At 40.3% G+C, this 9,254-nt stretch overlaps 1 long non-coding RNA gene across 4 annotated transcripts; it reads right to left on the bottom strand.

Annotated features, from left to right (window-relative positions):
• Nucleotides 1-5,545: 5,545 nt before the first annotated feature.
• Nucleotides 5,546-7,344, bottom strand: LOC119320234. 4 transcript variants are annotated; one of them, XR_005154862.1, is made up of 5 exons: nucleotides 7,140-7,344; nucleotides 6,994-7,019; nucleotides 6,813-6,896; nucleotides 5,980-6,089; nucleotides 5,546-5,828 (listed from the first exon to the last, which is right to left on the bottom strand). It is a non-coding gene; the product is annotated as an uncharacterized LOC119320234 (long non-coding RNA). The 4 variants fall into 4 exon arrangements; XR_005154863.1 differs by having other exon boundaries at nucleotides 6,994-7,016; XR_005154861.1 differs by having other exon boundaries at nucleotides 5,546-5,833; nucleotides 6,994-7,344.
• Nucleotides 7,345-9,254: the final 1,910 nt, after the last annotated feature.

Below are 9,254 nucleotides of genomic sequence, written 5' to 3'. Positions count from 1 at the left end.
TAGCCCTTTGTTGTTCAGTAGCAATTTTAGCAAGTGTTTTCTAGCTGGGTTTGGATTCACAATCAGAGTCATCTTCACTTGATGTTTGAAAGTAAGCATCGCGTGATTTTACCTTGGCACCGCGTGCCATGAAGCAGTAGGTGGGAGCAGGATCGTCCTTGTCATCATCAGCGTTGGTGTGGGAGTCATTGTCTTCAGTGTTGAAGATGGACTTGGCAACGTAGGCTGTGGCTAGAGCCAGACTTGCAACGCTAGAGTCGGACTCAGCTTCAGATTCCACCTCTGCCTCCTCAGAAGCAGACTCCTCCTCTGAATCCATTTCCTTGCCAACAAAAGCACGAGCCTTGCCAGATGAGCTCTTCTTATGAGATGAAGACTTTGATGTGGACTTGGAAGATGACTTTGATGATTTCTTCTTCTTCTTGTCATCAGAGTCATATTCCTTGCTCTTCTTCTTCTTCTTCTCGTTGTCCCACTGAGGACACTCAGAGATGTAGTGCCCAGGATTCTTACACTTGTGACATGTTCTCCTCTTGTTGTCTTGAGTGGAAGCTTCATCATTTCTTGAACTGGATCGTGAAGACTTTCTGAGGCCCTTCTTCTTGGTGAATTTCTGGAACTTCTTCACAAGCATAGCAATCTCCCTTCCAATGTCTTCAGGATCATCAGAACCGCAGTCCGATTCTTCTTCTTCAGATGAGGAAACAGCTTTTGCCTTCAAAGCACGAGTTCGGCCATAGTTGGGGCCATAGATATCTCTTTTCTCAGAAAGCTGGAACTCATGTGTGTTGAGCCTCTCAAGTATATCAGACGGATCGAGAGTCTTGAAGTCAGGACGTTCTTGTATCATGAGGGCAAGGGTGTCAAAGGAGCTGTCAAGAGATCTCAACAGCGTCTTGACGATTTCATGCTTGGTGATCTCAGTGGCACCGAGAGCCTGAAGCTCATTTGTGATGTCGGTGAGGCGATCAAACATGAGCTGGACATTTTCATTGTCGTTTCTCTTGAAGCGGTTGAAGAGATTGCGAAGAACACTGATCCTCTGATCTCTCTGTGTAGAGATGCCTTCATTGACCTTGGATAGCCAGTCCTAGACTAGCTTTGACGTTTCCAGAGCACTCACACGGCCATAATGTCCTTTGGTCAGATGACCACAGATGATGTTCTTTGCAGTCGAGTCCAGTTGAATGAACTTCTTGACATCAGTAGGGGTGACACCTTCACCAGTTTTGGGAACGCCATTCTTGACGACATACCAGAGGTCGACATCAATGGCTTCAAGATGAATGCGCATCTTATTCTTCCAGTAGGGATATTCAGTTCCATCGAACACGGGGCAGGCAGCGGAGACTTTGATTATCCCTGCAGTCGACATAGCTAAACTCCACGTGGTTAAACCGAATCACACAGAACAAGGGAGTACCTTGCTCTGATACCAATTGAAAGTGCTAGTTATCGACTAGAGGGGGGTGAATAGGCGATTTTTATCAAAGTCTTCAAAACATGGTAGTTTCGAAGACAAACAATATAAATGACCTAATTGATATGCAGCGGAAGATAAACTACAACAAGCAAGCCATAGTCAAGTATGCAATAGTGTTAACGTACGAAGACTCATAGCAGCTAGGTAGTAGGATCAGGATGGAAGATAGTATGAAGCCAATCAACAATAGTAGTCAAGCAATGAAGTCAATCAGATAAGATAGATAAGCAATGACTTCACGAAGACAAACTCAAAGTAAAGGAGGGAAGAGATAGAACCAGTCACTTGTTGAAGACACAGGATTTGTTGGACCAGTTCCAGTTGCTGTGACAACTGTACGTCTGGTTAGGGAGACTGAGATTCAACTCAGAAGACCGTGTCTTCACCTTATTCCCCTTGAGCTAAGGACACTTAGTCCTCGCCCAATCACTCTGGTAAGTCTTCAAGGTAGACTTCCGAACCTTCACAGACTTCGTTCACCGGCAATCCACAATGACTCTTGGATGCTAAGAATGCGACGCCTAACCGGCTGGAGGATACACAGTCCTCAAGTGTAATAAGTCTTCAGGTCACACAGACAGAAAGACTTCAGTGATGCCTAACACTCTTTGGCTCTGGGTGTTTGGGCTTTGTCCTCGCAAGGATTTCTCTCTCAAAGGCTTCGAGGTGGGTTGCTCTCAAAATGACAGAAGCCGTAAACTAACTCTGAGCAGCCACCAATTTATGGCGTAGGGGTGGGCTATTTATAGTCACAAGGCAACCCGACCTGATATGTCTGAAATGACCCTGGGTCACTAAGGAACTGTCACGTGTTCCAACGATCAGATTTCAAACACACACGACGGCTTTACTTGGGCTACAAGCAAAGCTGTCTCATCCAGCTCTAGATAAGATTTGCTCTCATTGTCTTCGCTCGAAGACATAGGATTTGGGTTGAGCATCACTTCAGTCACTCTGACTTAGTTCACTTGGACCCCACTTAACAGTGTGGTGATTCCTATGACTCAAGATAGAAGAAAAGGAAACAACGAAATGACTCAGTCTTCGCGCTCCATAGTCTTCACTCATTGTCTTCTCATGTCATAGACTTCAGTGTTCATATCTTCACACACCACCATTGTCTTCAATGTCTTCATACATTTTTAGGGGTCATCTCCGGTAGGTAAACCGAATCAATGAGGGACACTACCTGCGTTATCCTGCAATTCTCACAAACGCATTAGTCCCTCAACCAACTTTGTCGCCAATACTCCACAACCAACTAAGGGTGACACTAGATGCACTTACACATATGTATAGTATGCAACCACGGCCATGCAGTTGAGTTTGGTGCCCGGTGCAGTTGACTTCCTCAACACATGTAGTTTTATTTGTTGCTTTTGTAGAAATTGGCATCCCCGGTAGCACCGCAGTCCATTGCCGGCGCGCGTGCAGTGCGGGAGTGCACAGGAGGGGTGCTCCACCTCATGGCGGGCACACGCAGCCGAGAAGGTTTTTTTTTGCAGTTCACTGTTCCCTCGTCCACCACCGATGTTTATGTACTCGAAGATGGGGAGCTCGCTACTCGTCTATGGTGATGTGTAGCTTCTGCACACAACCCTTTCTTCAGTTCGCATCATCCTTGTGTGCGGTCTGGAGAACACGTCCATGCAGCTCGCTGTCATCTTGCATTTGATTTGACACACTAGAAAACAAGTTTCCTCCCATGTCAAAATAGAATTTTCCTAATCACTTGGACAGTGATAACATGCAGTCCGTTTGCTAATCTATGCAGGTTTCACTTTTGTTGTTTTTGCAGGGAAGGAGACGGGTAAAACAAAAAAGGTTGACCACACCCACGATGAAGGTCTCTGTTGGCGCAGTTTGAAATGTCGCCTTTGTAAGAAAATGTATGTGCGTGTTGAGAAGTTCAGTATTATGGTTGATCAGAAATTCAGAAGATCACTCTCCACCCACCTACCGTGCAGAGCGCATGCATGCAGTACTTTTCCTACGGTGTTGCAGATCACTGTTGGTTGGTGATTTAGTGCAGTTTGGCCGTAAAAGCAGTCCCTGCGAGGACTATAGTCCATTGGGTGCACATGCAGTCAGCTTGTCCACGTGCGTTCCAATTTGCTCAAAGAAAGTGTGTTTAATTTGTTTAAATTTTTTTGTTTCGTAAAAAAGTTAGCGTGGTTCACTTGGTAACCAGAACCAAAACAACCCACATCCGTTCACTTAAAAAAATGCGATTCACCTTCGATATTATTGTGGTTCATTTTTCATACTGTTGCAAAAAAGTAATGCGACAGTGTTTGTGGTGCACTTTTTGATAGTGTTGCGGTTCATTTGCCCTCGTCTATGCGGTCCACCCTGGTTCATATAAAGTTGGGAAAAAAGACAACAAAAACTCCCCAAAACCTGCCTGGGAAAATTTGCGTCCGAATAAAAAATTTATGTCAGACAAAAGAAATCATGAAGTGCACTTGCTCGTCCGACGCAGTGAGGTTTTTCGACTGAATCAGTGCACTCCACCTTGCAGTGCTTTCTTTCATAAAAAATGACGACAAAAACTCACAAAAGCTCACCTGAGAAAATTTACGCCCGACAAGAAAATCATGAAGTTCGCTTGACTCTTTGATGTAGTGCGCTTTTCCGTCTAAAAGCAATGCGGTTTTCTTCCTCGTCTTAAAAAATTTACGTCCCACAAAAAAGAAACCATGCAGTTCTCTTGCCCGTCTAATGCAGTGCGGCATTTCGTCCGATGCAGTGCGGTTTTCAGTCGGATGAAGTACGCACGTCGATTTGGTTGTCGCGAAAAACAGAGTGTCCGCATTTCGGTAAATTTAAAACTGCTCTTAAATCGTAAAGAATTAGAGAGAGTGTTATACATGAAAAAGTTGCGCCTCGTCAATACCTTTTCAACGGTGTATCGTTTGAATCATTCCGAGCAGCGGTTTGTAAAAATTTCGCGAAAAATGGCAGCTGCCACTCGTCGTCCGCCACACGATTTTCAAAATTAACTTAAAACCGTAAGGAATCTCAAAAACATTGCAATATATGAAAGTTGCGCCTCGCCCATAGCTTTTCAACAATATATTGCACGCCTCATTTTGACAAACGGTTAAAAAACTAGAGCGAAAACAGTACCAAAAATTTAAAAAAAATTAAAAAACAGAATTCCTCGATTTAGTCAATTTGAAACTGCTATTAAACCATAACGAATTAGAGAAACTAGTCGCCAACCCGTGCATTCGCAATTTCTAGACTAATTTTATTTGTGTTGGAACGCAATTTGTAGACTAATTTTATTTGTGTTGGAAAAGTTTCATTTTGTCTTCTATTTGGTTTAAAATATCCAAATCTTTTTATACTAAAAATGAAAAATGTATATAAAATAATATAATATGAAATGAAGCCTATACTGATCTTTTCTCTATTTAGATAAGAAATTGAACTACTTAGGACTTCAAAATATTGAAAATAATTTCTTCTTATTGTCCGTTCACCTATCACCTATACCGACCAAACTGAACTTTGAATCATGATATTTACCAATTCTAATACATTATTTATAAAACAAACTTTATTTTTTGGCCATGCCACAGTATATATGTAGTTACTACCAATTAACATGCATATTACTATCAAAAACTTCTAAACTTCTAATACCAATATATATACACCGGTACATATATATGTACAGGAACTGAAAAAGGAATCTGACTCAGATTATTACACTGTATTTAACTTGGGCTCCAATCCAGGAATTCATATTCTGATAGACGGGCTCCATCTCACTAAAATTTAATCACTTGCGGAACTAACCTGAACGGGGAAGATCGAAAAAAAGATGGAACTTTGTTTTTCTTATTGAGATCAATTCTCATCCATACATATTTTTCTTCTTGTATATCCGATTTACCATTAACAATGGTACAGTCCGATCGCATCCAACCGCATCCAACTAAAGTTACGGCAGGTGTATTGGTGTTGACTACAATTGATTAATATTCTTACTTCTGCATATGTTTGGTTTAATGGGCAATAATTTGATTATGTTGATAAATCTTAAACCACACATGTTGACAATAGTCGTCTTCACTTTAAACCGGGCATGCATTCATCACAAATTTAACCTAAATTAACTTACAAAGTTAACATGCATGGACTGACGTGAAGGTTAATCCTTGCTTGTAAGCAGTGCAAATTCTGTAGTACAACTGTCTGATTGAAATTTTTTTTTTGAGAGAAAATGGCCAAGTCTAAAATGAGCCTCCGATGCATTAGGCAACATATTTGCGACATGGTGACCTGATGACATGCATAGCTCTGCTCCATAGTTCTGCTTCAACTCGGTTTCCAACTGCACTGCCAAAAAATGTTAATTAGAACAATTGGGTGGATAAGGTTCTTAGCCATAAATTTTACAGCTCCATCCATGTGAACAGTGTACATAACATGAGAACATTTTTTGTGAGCATGCAAAGTCTATTGCCTGAGATATGAGTAGTTACCTCTGTTCAACAATGATGCTAGCTCGGGGAAATCATTTTTGCTAACTAGAGACAACCATAGACAGCAATTTATGGGCTCACCAATCAACTGGCCGCCCTTAGAGAAATAACTGGAAACATGAAAAACATACATAACTTAAATTGAAATAACTCCGGGGAGAAAAAATCAACCGCATATTCTTGGTCAATGTGAAAGGAAAATTGAATCTGTTGAAATCCTTAAAGAAACACAAAACTATGAAAGATTCGGGAAGATCACAGAATGTGAGGAACACAATCCACATATAAGTAGAACATAAGAGACATTCAAGGTTGAAGGCCTGAAGGCTTATTCAAAATGAATTGAATTGACTTACATAAAAACCAAACAAAAAATCCTGCTCCCCCAATTAACATAATTCTTATCAAATTATAAAAATCAGTACAATGGGAAAACATCAAAACAAAAATCGAAGAATGAAAACAACAGACTCTGGTATGGAAACAATATATGTACATGATGCCCTAGCAAGCCACATGTATGCCTAGACCCAGAACGCTACGGGCTGACTGCACCTGTGATGGGAAGCTCGGAATAATGTAGTGAGTGCACGTGCCTTTTCATTGGCATTTCATGTCGAACGGCCATGCAACGATGGCGTTCCACCAAAGAAGTAGCAGAGTGATAAACCCGCCATCACAACAGTGGCCAACAGCAATGGCGGTCAAGCGAACATTGGATTGAGTGTAACTTGCACGGATTAGTAACATCATAGAGTTATACATGCAGCTAAGCCAACATAGTGTCATATAATGCAGCTAAACCAACAGACTACAATAACGACTCATAGTACCATGTTTGTGTTGGCAAATCACCTCCTCCATTAATTGGGTTTTATTGCATCTTCATGTCGCACACCACTGTTTTAAAAGTTATACTGCAAAATAAAGAAAAAAGTATAACTTGAATCTGACAATTTAAGGAATACACAAAGATTAACCGGTAAAAGAACCCAAAATTCTCAAGATTTGTACCACTTGGTTAGTGTCGAGGGAAGCTGCTGCCAGATCCACCAATATTAATTTGAGAAAAGAGAGTAAAAACAATAATCCACTCATTGTAGTTGCACTATACAAGAAATATATTTGATCTAGCCAATGGAGCAATAATAGCAACAGACCAGAAACAACGTTGGCATGGAGTGGGAGAATCTTGACCAGCGCTGATGGGTATAATTTGTCTACTCTGACCTGATCTACATGAGCCATCCAAAAATTGTACGTGGTAAGGGAAAGGATACAATCCATGGTGAGCACAACAATATGAGATGACAGGATAGAGAAAAAATTGAATCCAAAAGAAAAAGGCATGGTTAATTCAATCATAGACCTGCAAGAAAAAAATTCAGAATAAATAGTATGACAATATGAACCTGATACATGTGGGGAACATTATTTTGATGCAAAAAGCTCATTAACACACGGAATCCATGCCTTCTGTGAGAGAGACGACCCATTTGCTTTCCATCAGGGCAAAGAGTGATAATTGAGAGGAAGAGCCTATGGATTATGGGTATAGTTGGTGTGCTCTAACCTGATCTCCATCAGGTAACCAAAAAACTGTACCTGATAGGATTCGGGAGCAAATCTTTGGAGAGCAAAAACTATGAGAATACAGGATACAAAAACGATTGAATCCGAATCAAAAGGAAAAGTCAAGGTCAATGCTACTGTAAGCCTGCAAGAAAACAAATTCGTGTGAAAATACGATTCTGATGCAGATGAGTAAAATTATTTGATGCAAAAAGCTTCTCGACCACATTGAATCCATGCCTTTGTTTAATAGAGCAGATCCAATTGTTTTCCATTGCCAGCGGGGGAGGATAATCAAGAGGAAGAAAGAAGGCAACCTGAATATTGGAGAGAATCCATTTGTCTTCCATTGGGGAGTGGGATCGAGAGGAAGAAATCATGGATGGATTTCTGTTCCAGTTGGGGAGAGAGAGATAAGGGAGACAAAGTGGGAGGGGAGAGAGATAAGGGAGAGATCGTGGGAGGGGAGAGGAGGAAGATATCGTCCCGTGTATACTACGTCTTTTTTAGTTTTTCTTCTTTTTTTGACGTGACTTTTCCTTTTGAGTTGGAATTCTACGTAGTTAATTAGATGAAGGTATCTCTAAAAATTAGAAGAGGAGATTAAAGAGGAAATTTTATTTCTAGGGGTCTCTGTTAGACAAAGAAAATTTTGGACTACATTTTTTTCGCCCATAATTATATGAGTAGATCTGAACCGTAAGTATTCGGTCCCACTAGATTAACGGCTCCTAATTTCTAATTTCCAACGGCGTATCATTTGCTTTGTTCCGACGAGCGGTTTAGAAGAAATCGCGAAAAAACGCTCGCTGCCACTCGTCATGGGCCGCGCCATTTTCAAAACTGCTCTTAAACCATGTGGAATCTCGAAAAGTGTTCAACATGTCGAAGTTGTGCCTAATCCATAGCTTTTCAACGGTATATTACACACCTCATTCCGATAAAAAGTTAAAAATTTAGAGAGAAAACAGTACCGAAAAAAATAACGAGTGCAGTTTTTTCCGACGAGAAGTTGACTCGTGTGAGTACTGCAGCACACTTGGTTCAAAGAATGACGTGCACTTGCGTTTAGCGTGCAGTGCGGAAGTGGTGTGCACAATAGTTATTCTGCTAATATTAGCAGAATAGACCGTTTGTATATATATATATATATATATATATATATATATATATATATATATATATATATATATATATATATATATATATATATATATATATTGGGATGCGAAACTATAAGCCCCTATCTTTCTCAGTGTTCGATTAAAACTTTGAACCCATAAATATCACGTGAGTGATAGAAATTGTGAAAGATTAAATGATAGTTGAGTGTGTAGAGTTTGCTAAATCAAAGCTCTGACAGAGACCCTTCCTGAAAATAAGATGAATTGCAATTGTTTGATGACTGAGAATGAAGTTTGCTAGTTTTCAAGAAAGTTTATGGTCTATGCTTTAACATGTGAATAGCTTGTTACTTGATCATGAAAAGTTTTATGAGATGAGCTATTATTATGACATATAATGATGCTAGAAAAGGTGACTGGAATTATCATTGGTCAAACTTGTGCACCTGCTAGCATTCACACTTCATAAAGTCTTTCTTTTATCATTTATCTACTCGAGGATGAGCAGGAAATAAGCTTGGGGATGCTGATACGTCTCCAACGTATCTATAATTAATGAAGTATTCATGCTAATATATT

Source organism: Triticum dicoccoides, chromosome 6B (assembly GCF_002162155.2).
Source record: "Triticum dicoccoides isolate Atlit2015 ecotype Zavitan chromosome 6B, WEW_v2.0, whole genome shotgun sequence".
Lineage (NCBI taxonomy): Eukaryota > Viridiplantae > Streptophyta > Magnoliopsida > Poales > Poaceae > Triticum > Triticum dicoccoides.
The sequence above is the reverse complement of the archived record's forward strand: the minus strand, read 5'-3'. Positions and strand labels throughout refer to the sequence as shown.